This window comes from Tamandua tetradactyla, chromosome 11, assembly GCF_023851605.1.
Source record: "Tamandua tetradactyla isolate mTamTet1 chromosome 11, mTamTet1.pri, whole genome shotgun sequence".
Taxonomy (NCBI): Eukaryota; Metazoa; Chordata; class Mammalia; order Pilosa; family Myrmecophagidae; genus Tamandua; species Tamandua tetradactyla.
In genome coordinates, this window is record NC_135337.1 from 75625565 (window position 1) to 75645777 (window position 20213).

At 45.7% G+C, this 20213-nt stretch overlaps 1 pseudogene across 1 annotated transcript in view; it reads right to left on the reverse strand.

The window, feature by feature from the left end:
• Nucleotides 1–20213, reverse strand: part of LOC143650318 (adenylate kinase isoenzyme 1-like) — a 29182-nt pseudogene that overhangs the window by 8585 nt on the left and 384 nt on the right. The window contains exons 2-4 of the transcript XR_013159519.1: nucleotides 19807–19905; nucleotides 19040–19238; nucleotides 18407–18520 (exon numbers count right to left, since the gene is read on the reverse strand). The product of XR_013159519.1 is annotated as an adenylate kinase isoenzyme 1-like (transcript). The remainder of the gene's footprint in view (nucleotides 1–18406; nucleotides 18521–19039; nucleotides 19239–19806; nucleotides 19906–20213) is intronic.

Here is a 20213-nt window from a genome sequence, read left to right on the forward strand (position 1 = left end):
GTGCCTCTTTCTCCGCATCCTCTCCAGCACTTGTCATTTTCTGTTTTGTTGATAATGGCCATTCTGGTGGGTGTGAGATGATATCTCATTGTGGTTTTGATTTGCATTTCTCTAATGGCCAGGGACATTGAGCATCTCTTCATGTGCCTCTTGGCCATCCGTATTTCCTCTTCTGGTAGGTGTCTGTTCAAGTTTTTTCCCATTTTGTAATTGGGTTGGCTGTCTTTTTGTTGTTGAGTTGAACAATCTCTTTATAAATTCTGGATATTAGACCTTTATCTGATATGTCATTTCCAAATATTATCTCCCATTGTGTAGGCTGTCTTTCTACTTTCTTGATGAAGTTCTTCGATGCACAAAAGTGTTTAATTTTGAGGAGCTCCCATTTATTTCTTTCTTTCTTCAGTGCTCTTGCTTTAGACAAACACAAACATTCTTATATTATGATCATTCCGTTCTACATATATAATCAGTAATTCACAATATCATCACATAGTTGCATATTCATCATCATGATCATTTCTTAGAACATACATTTGCATCAATTCAGAAAAAGAAATAAAAAGAAAACAGAAATTCATACATACCATACCCCCACCCCTCCCTTTCATTGATCACTAGTATTTCAATCTACTAAATTTATTTTAACATTTGTTCCCCTCATTATTTTTAATCCATATGTTTTACTCATGTCAATAAGGTAGATAAAAGGAGCATCAGACACAAGGTTTTCACAATCACCCAGTCACATTGCGAAAGCTATAGCATTATACAATCATCTTCAAGAAACATGGCTACTAGAACACAACTCCACATTTTCAGGCAGTTCCCTCCTGGCTCTCCATGACCCCTTAATTAAACAGGTGATACCTATTGTTCTAGTTTGCTAGCTGCCGGAATGCAATATACCAGAAACGGAATGGCTTCTTAAAAGGGGAATTTAATGAGTTGCTAGTTTACAGTTCTAAGGCCGAGAAAATGTCCCAATTAAAACAAGTCTATAGAAATGTCCAATCAAAGGCATCCAGGGAAAAGATACCTTGGTTCAAGAAGGCCGATGAAGTTCAGGGTTTCTCTCTCAAGTGAGAAGGCACATGGCGAATACGGCGTCATCTGCTAGCTTTCTCTCCTGGCTTCCTATTTCGTGAAGCTCCCTTCTTCATCTCCAAAGGTTGCTGGCTCATGGACTCTCTGCTTCATGGTGCTGCAGCATTCTCTGCTCTCTCTGAGTCTCTCTCTCCAAAATGTTTCCTCTTTTATAGGACTTCAGAAACTAATTGTATTAGTTAGGGTTCTCTAGAGAAACAGAATCAACAGGGAACACTTGCAAATATAAAATTTATGAAAGTGTCTCACGTGACCGTAGGAACGCAGAGTCCAAAATCCACAGGGCAGGCTGTGAAGCCGATGACTCCAATGGATGGCCTGGATGAACTCCACAGGAGAGGCTCACCAACCAAAGCAGGAATGCAACCTGTCTCCTCTGAGTCCTCCTTAAAAGGCTTCCCATGATTGGATTTAGCATCACTAATTGCAGAAGACACTCCCCTTTGGCTGATTACAAATGGAATCAGCTGTGGATGTAGCTGACGTGATCATGACCTAATCCTATGAAATGTCCTCATTGCAACAGACAGGCCAGCGCTTGCCCAATCAGATGAACAGGTACCATAACTTGGCCAAATTGACACCTGTCCCTAACCATGACAGTCCACCCCTTGTCAACTTGGCACATATATATATATATATATCACCTTAGACCATACTTAATTTCCAAATGAAAACAAATAAGCACACATTTTTTCTTTTACCTGACAATACTCAACTGTCCTGCATATAACTGGAAACACATTAAATCTCTCCAGAATAGCGTGCAAATCCTTGGGCAACATTCATTCTTAAACTTGATATCTTACAACTTAAATAGTATAACACAAACAAAACAGCATTACAGTCCTCGTTTCTGTAACTGATCATGTGGTCGAAGTTCATATTTATCACTACCTTCTTCCATTACCCATTCCATGTTCCCTTTCCCCTCAGCAAGCACTTCAGCTGGCCGTGGTTCTTTGCCTGGTGGGGTGACCCAAACCTTCATTCCTGAAGTCTCAGAGCCATTAGTGGTCCTGCCTCGATTGTGTTGTTGCAGTTTTCCATTGATTTTAATCACAGGGCATGGTAGTACTAATAGACACCCCAGGGGATCTCCTATATTCCAAGAAAACTCTTCTTTACCTCCATTATGTAGTTGCAGTCCTACTTCCTTCTGATAGTCAGGGTCAATTACCCCAGACAATAATGTAATCCCCTTCTTGGTGTGTTGATCCAGAGGCATAAGTAGCCCAAAGTGGCCAGGTGGCAATCTTAACTTCCAGTTCAGAGGTATCACTGTTGTTTCTCTTGGAGAAAGCACACCCCGTTTTGGAACTAAAACCTGTAGACCAGCAGAACTCAGGGTAGCAGGGACAGGAAGCAAAAATTTTCCTAGTGGATCACTAGGAGTAATAGTGAGTGGCACCACACCCATTTCCACCCCTTGGTTCCTGGACCCATGGATCCTGGCTATGGGAGAAACAGCACCATACAGTGGACGCTGATTCAGAGCATACACAGCTTCCTGGAGAACATTACCCCAGCCTTTCACGTTTTTGCCACCTAGTTGGCACCGTAATTGAGTTTTCAAAAGGCCATTCCACCATTCTATCAATCCAGCTGCTTCTGGATGATGGGGAACATGGTAAGACCAGAGAATTCCATGAGCATGTGCCCATTCCCGCACTTCATTTGCTGTGAAGTGTGTTCCTTGATCCGAAGCAATGCTATGCGGAATACCATGACGATGGATAAGGCATTCTGTAAGCCCACGGATAGTAGTTTTGGCAGAAGCATTGCGTGCAGGGAAAGCAAACCCATATCCAGAGTATGTGTCTATTCCAGTTAGAACAAATCGCTGCCCCTTCCATGAAGGGAGTGGTCCAATGTAATCAACCTGCCACCATGTAGCTGGCTTCGGGGAATGGTGCCATATCGGGGGCTGAGTGTGGGTCTCTGCTGCTGGCAGATTGGGCACTCAGCAGTGGCTGTAGCCAGGTCAGCCTTGGTGAGTGGAAGTCCATGTTGCTGAGCCCATGCATAACCTCCATCCCTACCACCATGACTACTTTGTTCATGAGCCCATTGGGCAATAACAGGAGTTGCTGGGGAAAGAGGCTGACTGGTATCCATAGAACGGGTCATCTTATCCACTTGATTATTAAAATCTTCCTCTGCTGAAGTCACCCTCTGGTGTGCATTCACATGGGACACAAATATCTTCAGGTTTTTAGCCCACTCAGAAAGGTCTATCCACATACTTCTTCCCCAGACCTCTTTGTCACCAATTTTCCAATTATGGTCTTTCCAAGTCCCTGACCATCCAGCCAAACCATTAGCAACAGCCCATGAGTCAGTATACAAACGCACCTCTGGCCAGTTTTCCTTCCAAGCAAAATGAACAACCAGGTGCATTGCTCGAAGTTCTGCCCATTGGGAGGATTTCCCCTCACCACTGTCCTTCAAGGACACCCCAGAAAGGGGTTGTAATGCTGCAGATGTCCACTTTCGGGTGGTACCTGCATATCGTGCTGAACCATCTGTAAACCAGGCCCGAGTTTTCTCTTCCTCAGTCAATTCACTGTAAGGAACTCCCCAAGAGGCCATAGCTCTGGTCTGGGAAAGAGAAGGTAATGTGGCAGCAGGAGTGGAAACCATGGGCATCTGTGCCACTTCTTCATGTAACTTACTTGTGCCTTCAGGACCTGCTCTGGCTCTATCTCGTATATACCATTTCCACTTTATAATAGAGTGCTGCTGTGCACGCCCAACTTTATGGCTTGGTGGGTCAGACAACACCCAACTCATGATAGGCAACTCAGGTCTCATGGTAACTTGGTGGCCCATGGTTAAGCGTTCAGTCTCTACTAAGGCCCAGTAGCAGGCCAAAAGCTGTTTCTCAAAAGGAGAGTAGTTATCTGCAGCAGATGGTAAGGCTTTGCTCCAAAATCCTAAGGGTCTGCGTTGTGATTCTCCTATTGGGGCCTGCCAAAGGCTCCAGACAGCATCTCTATTTGCCAATGACACTTCCAGCACCATTGGATCTGCTGGATCATATGGCCCAAGTGGCAGAGCAGCTTGCACAGCAGCCTGGACCTGTCGCAGAGCCTCCTCTTGTTCAGGTCCCCACTCAAAATTAGCAGCTTTTCGGGTCACTCGATAAATGGGCCGGAGTAGCACACCCAAATGAGGAATATGTTGTCACCAAAATCCAAAAAGACCAACTAGGCGTTGTGCCTCTTTTTTGGTTGTGGGAGGGGCCAGATGCAGCAATTTATCCTTCACCTTAGAAGGGATATCTCGACATGCCCCACACCACTGGACACCTAGAAATTTTACTGAGGTGGAAAGCCCCTGTATTTTTGTTGGATTTATCTCCCATCCTCTGACACGCAAATGCCTTACCAGTAAATCTAGAGTAGTTGCTACTTCTTGCTCACTAGGTCCAATCAACATGATATCATCAATATAATGGACCAGTGTGATGTCTTGTGGGAGAAGGAAACGATCAAGGTCTCTGCGAACAAGATTATGACATAGGGCTGGAGAGTTGATATACCCCTGAGGTAGGACAGTGAAAGTATATTGCTGACCTTGCCAGCTGAAAGCAAACTGTTTCTGGTGGTCCTTACTAATAGCTATTGAGAAAAAAGCATTTTCCAGATCAATAGCTGCATACCAGGTACCAGGGGATGTATTGATTTGCTCAAGCAATGATACTATATCTGGAACAGCAGCTGCAATTGGAGTTACCACCTGGTTGAGTTTACGATAATCCACTGTCATTCTCCAAGACCCATCTGTTTTCTGCACAGGCCAAATAGGAGAGTTGAATGGGGATGTGGTGGGAATCACCACCCCTGCATCTTTCAAGTCCTTAAGAGTGGCAGTAATCTCTGCAATCCCTCCAGGAATACGGTATTGCTTTTGATTTACTATTTTGCTTGGTAGGGGCAGTTCTAGTGGCTTCCACTTGTCCTTTCCCACCATAATAGCCCTCACTGCATGAGTTAGAGAACCAACGTGGGGATTCTGCCAGTTGCTCAGTATGTCTATGCCAATTATACATTCTGGAACTGGGGAAATAACTACAGGATGGGTCCGGGGGCCCACTGGACCCACTGTGAGACGGACCTGAGCTAAAACTCCATTGATCACCTGGCCTCCATAAGCCCCCACTCTGACTGGTGGTCCAGAGTGACGTTTTGGGTCCCCTGGAATTAATGTCACTTCTGAACCAGTGTCTAATAATCCCCGAAATATCTGATCATTTTCTTTTCCCCAATGCACAGTTACCCTGGTAAAAGGCCGTCGGTCTCCTTGGGGAAGACTTAGAGGAAGGTTAACAGTATAAATTTGTGGCAGTGTAACAGATTTCTCCCCCATAGGGACCTGGCCTCCCCTTCATTCAAGGGGCTCAGGGTCTGTAAACTGTTTCAAGTCTGGAAATTGGTTAAGGGGCCGTGACTCTGTGTTTTTGTAATTCAGGTTAGACTTCTGTTCCCTTGACCTAGAACTCTTTTGTTTATATAGCTCCAACAAGAATTTAGTAGACTGCCCTTCTATTGTATTTCTAGGCACCCCATGATTTACTAGCCAATGCCACAAATCTCTGCATGTCATATAATTTTGATGCCTCCTTTGAGTTTGTTGTCTATTATAATACCCGCGTCTACCCTGTCTTTGGTGATTAAGTGCTGCCACCTGGCTTCTGCCAACTCGGGATCCTGTATCCCCATTGTGTTTAAGGATTCCAGCTCAGTGACAGCAGTTCCTACAGTAATATCTGACCTACAGAGAAGTGCAACCACAGAGCTCTTGAGGGATGATGGTGCTAGTCTCACAAACTTATTTCTCACTGTTCTGGTAAAAGGTGCATCCTCTGGACATTCCTGGGGTGTAAGAGCAGGCTTTGCATGATAAATCCACTCTAACATCCCAATCTCTCTAAGCCTCTGGATCCCCTCATCTACATTATACCAGGGCAGTTCTTGCATTTCAGCCTCAGGTAATGTTGGCCACCTTTTGATCCATGTTTCAACCAACCACCCAAACAAGCTGTTAACACCTTTTCTAACTGCTCTAGCTATAACATTGAATGCAGAATCTCTGCTTAGTGCGCCCATATCAATAAATTCAGCCTGATCCAGCCTTATATTCCTCCCACCATTATCCCACACTCTTAAAATCCATTGCCACACATATTCCCCTGATTTCTGTCTATATAAATTGGAAAACTCACACAGTTCTTTTGGAGTATAACATACCTCCTCATGTGTGATACTTTGTACCTCACCTTTAGGGGCCTGTTGGGACTTTAGTCTAGTTATAGGTCTAGAAGAAATGAGGGGTGGTGGGGGTGGGTCATGAAAAGAATTAGAAATATCTTCCAAGCCATTTGCTTCAGGGCTTTCATTTGCAGTTTTATCTGGTGAAACAGGATTAATAACTCTAGGGCTAATCCCTTCAGGAGGAGGTTGGGTGGCCAATTCCTCAAGGCAGGCTGGAGGTGGGGCGGCTATGTCTTCAGGGCAGACTATTACAGGGTTATCTAAAGAAGGCTCAGCATGGTCTAGGGTTTCAACCTCACCCCCAACATCATTATCAATCCATATGTCACCATCCCATTTTTCATGGTCCCACTCCTTTCCAATCAATGCCCTCACTTTAACGGCAGACACCATGCAAGACTGAGATTTCAGTTTACGTTGTAAAGTTGCTACTCTAACAATAAGATTCTGAGTCTGATTTTCAGAGATCTCAAGTCTACGGCTACAGGAAATAAAATTTTCCTTCAGGATACTCATAGAAACCTCTACATCTTTCAGACGGCACTTAAGCTTCTTGTTTGAAGCCTTAAGCCCATCCCTTTCACCCTTTAATGTAGACAGTGTATCTAACAACAACCAACCAACATCTCTATAACTCTTATTTCTACAAAACTCTGTAAAGGTGTCAAAAACATTATCCCCCAGAGTCTGGCTTCGTACAAGCGAAGCATTAGGAGAATCGAATGATGATATTTTGACTATCTCCTTTGCCAACTCAATCCATGGATTGGGAGTGTCATTCTGATTATGGGAATCAGAGTCCTTAGTGTCTCTGAGCCCAGTCAGAGTAGAAAACCATTCATAAAAACCCATTTTTAAGATTCTGTTCCTTAAGAACCACTCCTGGTACCAAGATGTATTAGTTAGGGTTCTCTAGAGAAACAGAATCAACAGGGAACACTTGCAAATATAAAATTTATGAAAGTGTCTCACGTGACCGTAGGAACGCAGAGTCCAAAATCCACAGGGCAGGCTGTGAAGCCGATGACTCCAATGGATGGCCTGGATGAACTCCACAGGAGAGGCTCACCAGCCAAAGCAGGAATGCAACCTGTCTCCTCTGAGTCCTCCTTAAAAGGCTTCCCATGATTGGATTTAGCATCACTAATTGCAGAAGACACTCCCCTTTGACTGATTACAAATGGAATCAGCTGTGGATGTAGCTGACGTGATCATGACCTAATCCTATGAAATGTCCTCATTGCAACAGACAGGCCAGCGCTTGCCCAATCAGATGAACAGGTACCATAACTTGGCCAAGTTGACACCTGTCCCTAACCATGACACTAATCAAAACCCACTCAAATGGGTGGAGACATGTCATCCCCTAATCCAGTTGACAACCGTTCTTAACTAAATCACATCAACCAGGGAGATGATCTCATTACAGTTTCAAATCTACAGTATTGAATAGGGATTATTCTACCTTATGAAATGGGACTTCTATTAAAACATGGCTTTTCTTTAGGGGGCACACTTCCTTTCAAACCAGCACACCTATTTAATGCGTAAGCATACCCTCCAGGGTAACCTCTCAACTCTGTTTGGAATCTCAGCCATTGACACTTTATTTTGTCTCATTTCACTCTTCCCCCTTTTAGTTGAGAAGGTTTTCTAAATCCCTTGGTGCTGAGTCTCAGCTCATTCTAGGATTTCTGTCCCACACTGCCAGGAAGGTTCACACCCCTAGGAGTCATGTCCCACATAGACGGGGAGGGTGGTGAGTTTGCATGTCGCGTTGGCTGCCACATCTGAGCAACAGAAGAGGTAGAACTACAGTCTTAAACTCCAATTGGAAGTTTTATTTTTAGTAGTGATATTAGTTTGTTGTTTTTAAACTGTTTTGTATCTAATGGGATAATGCAGATGAATATGTTAAATATAAGGTATCAAAATTTCCAGGGAAAGTGAAAAGAGAAGTAAAAATACTTATGTTAAGTGTAAACTGGGAAATATTAGTATGCACTTACGATTTTTTTTTTCCTTTCAAAAGTAGATATTTCATAGTTCTGTACACTGGAAAGGCCTAGAAACAATCAGTACCTCTCGCACCCAGATTTGCACCACTAAAACAGGTTTTCTTGGAAAAAAAAGGCCAATTCTGGGTCCAGGCAAGAAATGCAAAAGGTTCTCAAGAGTAGGAAGTCTTGTACTAGAAAGCAAGGGAAGCAGTCATTACGAAATGGGGCAGGGTCAAAGGGACAGAGGTATTAAGGGAAGAGGCTCTGTTCTAGTTTGCTAGCTGCTGGAATGCAACACACCAGAGACGGATTGGCTTTTAATGAAAAGGAATTAATTTTGTTAATTCTTCAGAGGAAAGGCAGCCTACTTTCCACTGAGGTTCTTTCTTACATGGAAGGCACAGGATGATCTCCCCTGGCCTTCTCTCCAGGCCTTTGGGTTCCAATCAAGTTTCCCTGGGGTGATTCCTTTCTGCATCTCCAAAGTCCTGGGCTGAGCTGCGAGTGCTAAGATGAGGAATGCCGAGCTGCTTGGGCTGTGCTACGTTGTGCTCTCTCATTTAAGCACCAGCCAATTAAGTCAAACGTCATTCATTGCAGTAGGCACACCTCCTAACCGACTGCAGATGTAATCAGCAACAGATGAGGTTCACATGCCATTGGTCATGTCCACAGCAACAGAACTAGGTGCCTTCACGTGACCAAGTTGACAACTGAATCTAACTGCCACAGGAGCCTCTTGGCTAAAGATGTGACAATTTGAGCATCAAAAAGAATAATGACAGCAATTGATTGAAACAATAAATTTATCAACCCTTGCACTCACAATGATATGAGAAAGAGAAAGAGTATGAAACAGAGACACAGAAGAAAACAAAATAACAAACCACTGGAGGTGCCAAGGGCGCCAACTCCTTAGTCTGAAAGTTGGCTATTAGTGGGGAAGAATTAAGCATTTACCCCACCTTTCTTAGAGAAACTGTATTTCAGGATAACCAATGTTCTAGCTTGCCAAAGCTGCCAGAATGCAACACACCAGAGATGGATTGGCTTTTAATAAAAGGGGATTTATTTAGATAAAAATGTATAGTTCTTCAGAGGAAAGGCAGCTAATTTTTATCTGACATTCTTTCTCTCTTACACAGGAAGGCACAGGGTGATCTCTGCTGGCCTTCTCTCCAGGCTTCTGGGTTCCAACAACTTTCCCCGGGGTGCTTCCTTTCTCCATTTCCCAAGGCCTGGGCTGAGCTGCGAGTGCTGAGATGAGGTATGCTGAGCTGCTTGGGCTGTTCTGCGTTGAGCTCTCTCATCTAGCATCCAGCCAATTAAATCAAATGTCAGTCATTACAGCAGACACTTCCCCTAATCGACTCCAGATGTAATCAGCGACAGATGAACTTCACATGCCGTTGGCTCATGTCCACAGCAACAAAACTAGGCACCTTCACCTGGCCAAGTTGACACCTGAACCTAACTACCACAACCAAATAGCCCTAGATGACTAAGGCAATTTCTTTTTTTTTTTTTTTTTTTTTTTTAACTTTTTTTATTGTATAGTATAACAAAAATACAAAGCAAAGAAATAAAAAAGCAATCATTTTCAAAGCACTCTTCAAGTGGTCACAGGACAGATCTCAGAGTTTGTCATGGGCTACCATACGATCTGCTCATATTTTTCCCTCTAGCTGCTCCAGAATAGAGGAGGCTAGAGGGCTTAAATATTTTTTTTATCATCACAATCGACTTTTTTTTATTTTTTGTGAAAAATAACATATATACAAAAAAGCTATAAATTTCAAAGCACAGCACCACAATTAGTTGTAGAACATATTTCAGACTTTGTCATGGGTTACAATTTCACGATTTTAGGTTTTTACTTCTAGCTGTTCTAAAATACTAAAAGAGGTATCAGTTTAATGATTTAGTATTCATATTCATTTGTTAAATCCTATCTTCTATGTATAACTCCACCATCACCTTTGCTCTTTACATACCTCTCTTTAGGGTTGTTTGGGCTATGGCAATTCTAAATTTTTTATATTGGAAGGGCCTGTCACTAATATGGGCTAGGGAGATGGAAATATCTGATGTCTGGAAAGGGTGGGCTAGGTTTCAGGACTTATCTAGACCAGGAACCCATCTGGGGGTTGTAGGTTTCTGGAAAGTTACTCTAGTGCCTGGAACCCTTGTGGAATCTTATATATTGCCCTAGGTGTTCTTTAGGATTGGCTGGAATGGTCCTGGTTGGGGATTGGCAGGTTATGATACCTGAAGCTTGCGTAAAAGCAACCTCCAGAGCAACCTCTTAACTCTATTTGAACTCTCTCTGCCACTGATACTTCTTTTCCCCCATTAGGTCAGGATATAGTTGTTGATCCCGTGGTACCAGGTCTGGATTCATCCCTGGGTGTCTTCTCCCACGTTGCCAGGGAGAATTTCACCCCTGGATGTCATGTCCCACGTAGAGGGGAGGGCAGTGATTTCACTTGCAGAGTTGGGCTTAGAGAGACTGATGCCACATCTGAACAATAACAGAGGTCCTCCAGAAGTAACTCTGAGGCATGCCTATAGGTAGTCTAAGTTTCTATGCTACCTACAAAAGCTTCACAAGAGTAAGCCTCATGATCAAGGGCATGACCTATTGATTTGGGTGTCCCTAAAGTTTGACACAGTATCAGGGGATTCCCTGATGGTAAGGTTTAATAATTCCATATTCTTTCTCCCCTCCCTCAGGGACTTTGCCAATACTTTTTTATTATCTGCTTAATCTACTCTAGGATGTTTCCAGGTATTACAATGATCTATACAGGATTAAAGGCCCTCTTTCTTATTCTGTGCTCCCTGTGTTTCAGTTGTTCAAATGAGCTATACAGATAGGCTGAATTAGATTATGCCCTACAGAAAATGTCGTGCCCAACTTGTCACGTATCCTTGTGTCTAAATCAAATCAAATAAACTTTTCTTCCACAGGTCTCAATGAGTATGTGTGGTTCTAAAATATACACACTGTCTTCTTACCCCTATGTTCTGAATTACTTTAACCCTAACCTGTTTAGCTTCGTTCTTATCTCTAAATATCAGGTTATATATATAAAACAGCCTCTCAAAATCCAGAAATAATAATCGCCACTCTGGAATTAATGTGTCTGCTCTAAAAGCTTACAATCTAGGCCCCTGCTTTCTTATAAGCATTTTCCAAAGGTGACCATACCATTCTTGTTATTTTGTTTCTGGCTTATTTTGTCTCACCAAATGTCCCACAGGTTCATTCACATCATTATGTAGCAGCACAAACTCATTCATAAATAAACACCATCATTTGCCAATCTACTTCTCCATCGGTGCATCCTTCAGCCACCTGCATTCATCAGGCATCATGTAGAGGGCCCAAAGTCCACCGTCCATCAACGCTCTCAATTTTAGCTAATTTCATTGTTCCAAAGAGAAAGGAAACCAATACGCACACCCTCACCAAACAGGAAATCTAAACCTCCTCTTAACTCTTGTCCCTTCCCCCCATTATTTACTTCTGCTGTTGCTGTGGTAGTGCTGATGGTTTCCTTTGAACATAGCTCATAGCATGCAATAGCATTTTTCCCCCTGCACCCTTGGACTTAAATACTCTTTATATAAGAATCATATCTTTGAAGTAATTCTTACGAGAACTCATTCATATTTCTAGTGTGAATCAGTGGGATACGTAGGTCTATACAACCCCTTTCAATCTTGTTCATCTTCAATATGGTAATATTACTTCTAGACCCACTAGAGAACCACCTTCACTCCTATCTATTCCCTTACATTGGAGTTCAACCCCATTAGCTAACAGTTCACCCCTCTCTGGTTTCTATGTATCTCTAAGTCACTTATATTCTGTATTATAGGCCTCTGATTTTACCTTTATGCTGGTCATAAAAGGAGAGCCAGCAGTATCTATCCTTCTGTGTCTGGCTAATTTCGCTCAGCATTATGTCCTCAAGGCTCACCCAACTTGTCACGTATCCTTGTGTCTAAAATGAGTGTCTTGTAACCAGCATATAGCTGGATTATGTTTCTTAATCCATTCTGCCAATCTGTATCTTTTAATTGGTAAATTTAGTCCGTTAACATTCAGAGTTATTTCTGAAAATGCGTTTTTTGATTCCACTATTTATCTTTTTAATTTTATTTGTCAGATCTATATATTCTTTTCCCTCTTTCTTTTTGTATTCTTTAAATTACCCTTAGTGGTTCTCTTCAATTCTGTGCCCTCCTCTAGACCTCCCTCTCCTGTCTTTTTTTTTTTTTTTCACCCGGCAGAACTCCTTTTAGTATTTCTTATAGGGCTGGTCTCTTGTTGTCAAATTCTTTTAGGACTTCTTTATCTGTAAAGACTTTAATCTCTCCCAAATTTTGGAGGACAATTGGGCTGGGTACAGAATTCTTGGCTGGAAGTCTTTCTCTTTCAGGATCTTGAATATATCACATCACTGCCTTCTTGCCTCCAGGGTGCTAGCTGAGTAGTCTGAATTCAGTCTTATTTGATTTCCCTTGTATGTAGTAGATTGTTTTTCTCTTGTCGCTTTCAGGATTTTCTGCTTCTCTTCAACATTTGACAGACTGATTAGTATGTGCCTTGAAGAAGGCCTATTTGGATTTATTCTGTTTGGAGTTCTTTGGGTTTCTCTGACTTGTATATTTATGTCTTTTATGAGGGCTAGGAAGTTTTCCCCCATTATATCCTTAACTACACTTCCCAGCCCCTTCTCCCTCTGGACACCAATGATTCTTATATCAGTGTGCTTTGTTTTGTCTATCATTTCTCTGAGTTCCCATTCCATTTTTTCCATCTTTTTTGCCATTTGCTGTTTTAAAAGTTTTTGAAGTCAATTATCCTGTCTTCTATATCACTTATTCTTTCTTCTTCAAATCTGGTGTTGTGTGCCTCTAGTATGCTTTTTATTTGGTCAACAGAGTCTTTAATCTCTGTGATATCTGCTATTTTTCTATTTATTCTTTCAAATTCTTCATTATGCTCTTCTGCTGTCTTCCTTAGCTCCTTTATGTCATTTGCTATCCCACTTATTTTATTAAGTAGAGTTGTGTGAACATCCTTGATTAGTTGTTCCAATATCTGTGTCTCCTCTGGGGTTTTAATTTGGTTATTAGTCAGGGCTATATCTGTCTGCATTGTGATATGCCTAGTGATCTGCTGCTGTCTTCATCACATGTAGATATCTTGATTGATTTATTTTGGGAGTTGATTTCTTTCAGTAGTCTAAGGCCTTGTGTTTGCGGGATGGTTGTACATCAGGGCACAGGGCACGGGGTGGGCACTCAGTGTGGTGATTTGTTTCAGGGCAGGTATGGGTACAGGTTGGGGATGTTACACTGATGCTTGTGAACGTGGGTGCCCAGTGGCCAGGGAGGATGTAGCTGTGCAGGTGCACCGGTCTGGGGGTGTAACCCTGGTATGCACTGGTCTAAGGCACGGGGCCCTTTGCGTGCATGCGTACGGCTACGACAGCAGGTCGGCATTACGTCTTTGTGAACTGGGGGCAGATGTGACCAGGCTGCACAGGTCAGCACTTTCTTGGAGCTGGGAAATGAGTCTGAGGGCCGTGCACATACATGGTTCTAGGACTGCTGTACAGTACGGTTCCCAGAGCTTGAATGACGTGACTGGGGGCCTGTGGGCATGCATGGGCCTGGGAGTGCTGTAAACTGATGCGCTGAGCTGGGGGGGTGGGGGGGATGGGGGGTGGGGTGAGGCTGTGGGACACTATGGGCAGGAGGCGGGGATAGCCTAGGCATGGAGGTCAGTGTCCGCAGCTTTATGCACCAGCAACAGCCTGTAGAGAACAGGGAGACGGGGTAGTGCTCGGGAGGGGTGCAGGAGAGGTGGGCTGGGCTGCACTTGGGGTGGGGGTGGGGGGTAGGTACGTGCACTTGGGCCTGGTAGGGTGGGGGCATCTCGAGCAGGGAATGGGAGTGGATAACGGGGTTTGGGTGCGTGGGATGTAGAGTGAGTCGTTGGTCACAGGGCTGCGCTAGTGAGGGTTGTGCGTCCAAGGAACGTGGCCTGGCTTACTTCCTGGTCCCCGGCGCCTGTCGGCCCACAGGCTCCACGACTCTGTGCCAGGCTCCAGCCTTCTGCCTCTCAGTTCCTGGGCCTCTGCAACCAGGGCTGCCGCAGGTGGTGCAGAAGGCCTTCCCAGGTCAGCCGCACTCCCAAATCACTGCGCCTCTGTCACCCTCCTGTCCCTTCTCTAACTTTTCCGTGGAGCAGGGCTAAGCTTGAGCTAGTCTATTCTGGCAAGTTCTTTTTTTAGGGAAGAATTCCAGCTAATAAATGTAGAGGGAAAAAGACCAAAATAGAAAATTACAATTCAGCAACGTCTCCTGAAATAACTGATTCATATCAGCCACAAATGAAAGCATTAGATAAGAGACAGAGGGGACATTTTACAGCAGTCACCACCTGACATCTTACTAAGAGTGGGGTATCCCAGCACTGAGGAACCTCCGGTGATGAGGCAATCCCCAAACGCACGAAACTGGAATCTAATTAAGCCTGCACAGTGTACAGGGAAAACAAGGGGTGGAGAGGGACAAGTCAAATAATACCACAAGGAAAGGGGTGGATAAATCCCAAGCGTGGGACTTCACACAGGACAACCGACCCAGGTCCTTCAATGGGTCCAAGGGCAGGAGAAAAGCAAGCTAAGGAGTCTTCTGCATTGGATTGAGAAAGAGAGAAAAGATGACCGCCACGTGGAAAACGTTTTACTCCTATGTCTGACAAAACGATTTTATGCTTTCAAACACATGATCCACAGTAACAACCTCAAAACGTTCTGGCACAGAGAGAGGCAAAACCATGATGATGGTTCGGTCTGGATATGTGGGACTTCCTTATATTGTTCCGCTCTTGTGTATGTCTGGAATTTTTCACTACGAAAGTACTGACAATTACCTCACTAGTTATTCCACTGAATAAACACTGAACAAACAGATACAGCACAAACATTTCTCTTTCTTAGTGAGGACAGCAACAATGACTTAGCCTCTACTGTGCCTACTGCAAAGCTTTTCTGCATAAATATTCATGGATTGGCTTCAGTCAGTGCTCCCCAAACCATGTAAACTTGCTGGTACTATATTTTAAGATGGTGCATTCCATCAACTTCCTTTTTTGTGTAACTGTTTTTTTTTAGGGAAACAAGATCACTCTGGTAAATGGAAAATTAGTGTCACTTGCCATGGAGGTAGCTGTAAAAATAAATACATACCAATGTCAACTGTCTGGTTTTGATATTGTACGACAGTCAAACAAGACATCAACACTGAAGAAAGATGGTGAAGTGTCCATACAACTTCTCTGCAATTTCCTGGGAGTTTAAGTTACTTCAAAAATAAAAAGTTAAAAAAGTACATAATCACTGAAAAACATTCTTCCTTGAACTCCTTAAAATCATTTTGTCCCACAAAACCTGTCACACTTTGGGAAACTTTGATCCAGTTTAAGGGACCTTTTAGACCTCTCCAATGTAGTCCAAGCTAACTAGTAATTGGAGCTATACGGGTGTTCTTTCAGCTCATCCTTCCTGTGTCCCGTGAGCAAAGTGCTTCTTGGAGGTTTGAGTGATTCATTCAGCTGCGCTTGTCCGCAGCCTGCCACGAGTGGGACCACGCTCCTTGGGGCTTTGCATTCTCATGGCAGATGCAATCATGGAGACAGGTGGACACCTGCAGCTGCAACAAGCCTCTCTTTGAGAAGACACTTGTAGTACATCTGTTCACATGTGCTGCCCGAGGCTCGGGGAATGGAGTCATTTGCTGGAACTTCATGTGCAGGAAGTGGCAGAGGGTGACCTGAGCCCAAGTATGGCTCCCCTCAGGGCAATGTCAAGACAGGGCATCCGGAGACCTGAGTTCTGACCTGTGCTCCCCACCTGGGTAAGTTTTCCTTCTTGGGTCTCAATTTCTCCCTCTGAAAAATAAGGTTGTCAGTCTCCCTGGAACAGAGATCATGTCCAACCTTGGCTTTCTATGAATCTTCCTCTGATGAGGTCTTCAGTGTACAGTGAGAGCAAGAATCGTGAACAGAATAAGCGCACACTTCTAAGCATTGTGTTCTTAAGTGACGAGATTTCTATCTGGACATCCATCTTCAAGCCAGGCCAGCATACTGCACCAAACAAAGTCAGCCTTAAAACAGCAGCTGCGTGAACCAAGCGGGATCAGCGATGGTGCTTCCCAGTTTGTGCAGCTGGATTGAAGGGCCGAGCTGGATGGCTCCAGGGATGCTTTCCTGCTTAGAACCTGTCCAGTCTGATGACCCTTAGGTAGAGGGGCCAGGCCGACGATGGAGACCTAGAAAGTTCTCCACGTCCACAAAGCAAACGCTAGCAGAATGGACAGCCCTGTTCATCTCTGGTCTTCTCACTTTGGCAGCCACACATTCCTCTTTCAATTGAAACAAGCCTGCATGATAGTAAGTGAACAGGTGACCCCTGGGCTCGGTGCTCGAGTGAGAGCTGGGAGGGGGTCACCGTGGCAAAGGGAGAAGGCCCAGCCTGTGCACGGCTGCTTGGGGGTGTGGTTAAGAGCATGTAATTGGGAACTGGACTGCTTGGGCTTCCATTCCGCCTTCACAAACACTTAGACTGTGTGACCCTGGACACGGTCCGAGATCCTCTTGTGGAAAGGCAGTATGGGGACTAGAGCCATCCCTGACGGTGACAATTCAGCCATGCCAAGCGTAGAGAACAGTGCCGGCCCAGCCAGCACTCAAGACGCGTCCCCGTCCCTGTTGCCAGGGGGACGCATTGCCAAGTCAGCCGGCTTTTTTTCAAGAAATGTGATCTGAGATCTCCCAGTTTCTGAAGGTTCACTAAGAATTCAAGAACAAGGCTGTCTAGTCCCAAATGGATGCATCTGTGGATCAAATGGGTAGGTTGTAGGTTCTGTCTAGACTCTGCAGCCACTGTGGGGTCCATGCAGCTGGCAATTATGATGGGAAACCTATTTAAGGCCAGAACTTGGCCCTGAGGCCATGGAGGGCAGAAAATGGCTCAGCCAGCCCTGTGCTCTCCTGGAGTCTCCATCCAGGAGGGAGGGAGCCCAAGATCTGCCCTTTAACTTCATCACAAGTCGTCTGGTGTAACTGCTTGAATGGAGACAGGGACACAGGGCAGCACCCCACTGCTCTGTGACCTTTGATTGCATCAACACATCCAGACCACTTTGAAGGGAATTTAACCAGAATCGACACCCGCTGTAGTTTCCCTCTTCCTGCTACCCATTTCCAAATGGAATCAGAACAATCCCAGATGCTCCTGCCCTCAGCCTCCCCGTTCAGAGGCTCAGATGGATCCTTTCATGGAGTCAGTGTCCACAGGTAAAATTAACCTGAAGAAATCCACTCCAATGTCCTCTGTCCCTTCCCTTCCCCGCCTCTGCCTGGGTCGCTATTCCACCACCTCTGGGGCTGCTTCCAACTCCATCCCTCCACTCCTGGGCACCCCCCAGACCACCTAAACTTAGAGAGCCCACTCCCATCCCTCCAGGATTCATTCTGCTTTCTGTTCCCCACTGCCCTCATCCCTTCCAGAAGTTTCTTTGTTTTGTTTTGCACGTATTGCTGGGCGCCTGATGTCCCCACTGGAATGGCAGCATCTTAAAAGCAGGGCCCATGTTCCTCCTCTTGGCCTTTGTCCCCAGGCCCGAGGACAGCACCTGTTCTCAAGAACTATTTGGGAATGGGTGGTTGAATAGATGAAGGAGTGGTGATTTACATCCCATCCTGTGCCCTAAAGATGATACAAACTCAGTGGGGAACTATTTTATCTACTGGGTTCCAGGAGCTCTGGAGGAAAACAGTGAGAGGCCCTCAGAGAGCTCACTCAGGTTCTAGAAACTTCCCCACAACCTGACTGTCCCTTGATAACACATTTCCCTTCGGTCTCCTCTGCCGAGTCTCACTCTGTTGCCCTCGGCTTGCCCTCACACACACATACACGTGCTTTTGGGGTCACTCACAATGCACTCAAACTCCTTGGCCTGCTGCAGTTCCCGAAGGAAGCCATCAATGAGGAAGCCCTGGCTGTCCGGGCAGGACAGCAAGTTGTCGCTGACCATGTCCAGGATGATGCCCTGCGAAGGAAGCAGGTGGATCTGGTGTTTGGGGTGGGGCAGGGGGGCCCTTCCCTGCACCCACCACCCTGGGAGAACTTTTTTTATATGATCACTTTGATGGGGTGACACCTACCCTGCCCAGTGGCCTCTGAAACCCACTTCTGAGGATGGGCACCCCCCCCACACTGTTGACTGGGTGGGTGTCAGTCCAGGTGTGCTGGGTCCCATATGATTGAAATAACAATATCTCGAGGTGGGTCCTGGTGTTACAGAGGGGGTCCGGGGTCCACCCAAGGCCACAGAGGGAATAAGGCCCAGATGATTTTATGGAAAGCTTCCTAAGTGCCAGGAACTTCTGCTCAGTGCTTCAGAGGAGTGACCCACGCCTTCGGACATGGGTCCAGTCGGTCAAACCTGTCTCCCAGATGAGGAAACGGAGGCTCAAGGCAGGCCAAGCAAGGGCTGGGAGCCACGGCCACCTGGGAGGTCTGCCTGGTGCACCCCCTCCTGCCCTGACCCTTGCCCATGAGCTCTCACCGTGGGCACCAAGAGCCCCTGCAACATGATGTCACGGATCTGCCGGCCCCGCTGAGTGCCCCGCTGCGCCTCCTGCCGCAGCAGCTGGCCCAGCCCCACGTGGCAGAAGCTATATCTGTTTGCCATATTCTTGCACTGCGTCCCTTTGCCACAGCCGGGGCCGCCCATGAAGAAGACGATGAGGGGGTCTTGAGGACACCTGTGGTGCCCAAGGAAGAGGGAGGAAGACGATTTGGGGTCTGATGGGCTGGTGAGCACCAGTGTAGCTGTGTTCACAGTTAGGGCGTGCTCTTGGGTGGCAGTGCACACAGGTCTCCTGGCATACCCTCTTTTGCCCTAGGATGGCCTCTGGGGTCCCTGGACATATCCAGGAGTATACCCAGGCACGTTATGAGTTGCTACTGCCATGGGCGGCTGTCCACGAGCAAATGAACTCGAGCAGGCCAAGCTCTTCACAGCATCTCCTTGAATCAGCCCACCAGCTCTATCATCGCATTTCACAGTTGAGGAAACTGAGGCTTGTAGAGGAGCAGGGACTCTCCCATGTCCCCAGACTCATTCCATCCTCCCCTGCCCCATCCCAGTGCCCATTTTTCTGTTCCTTTGAACATGCTGAACTCATTCCTCCCCAGGGACCTCCACCTGGAACACTGCTCCAGCTCCTTCAGGCCACACATCAGCCCAATCCTCCCCCTCTCATCCCCAGTCTCAGGACACCATTTCCTCCACAGCAGAGACCATGGCCACTAATTATTTTGCCCATTTACTTGTTCTTGTTTGTCTCCCCAGCCGGACTCTGTCCTCCATGGAGGCAAGGACTCTTTCTGTCTCGCTTATCCCTATATTTCGAGCGCTTGGCACAGTTCCTGATATATAGTCATCAGAGAGGAATAAAGTAATGCCCAAGGCTACCAGGCACATCTACGGAGCCTGTAGTTTACAGTTGCATTTTTGTGTCTTGCTCCCCTCTCCCTTTGCTTGGTAACTCTTCTGCATCCCTCGGGGCCCAGCTGAAACCTCCCATCTCTCCTGAGCAGGGAGTTGGTTTTGCTCAGTCCCCCAAACAGCGCAGCACACAGTCGGAGCAGGTGGACCAACGAATGAATGGCTGCGTGGTGAGCATGCGCGGTCGGCGGAGGCGGGGAGACCGCGCATCTGCACTTCCCTCCTCAGT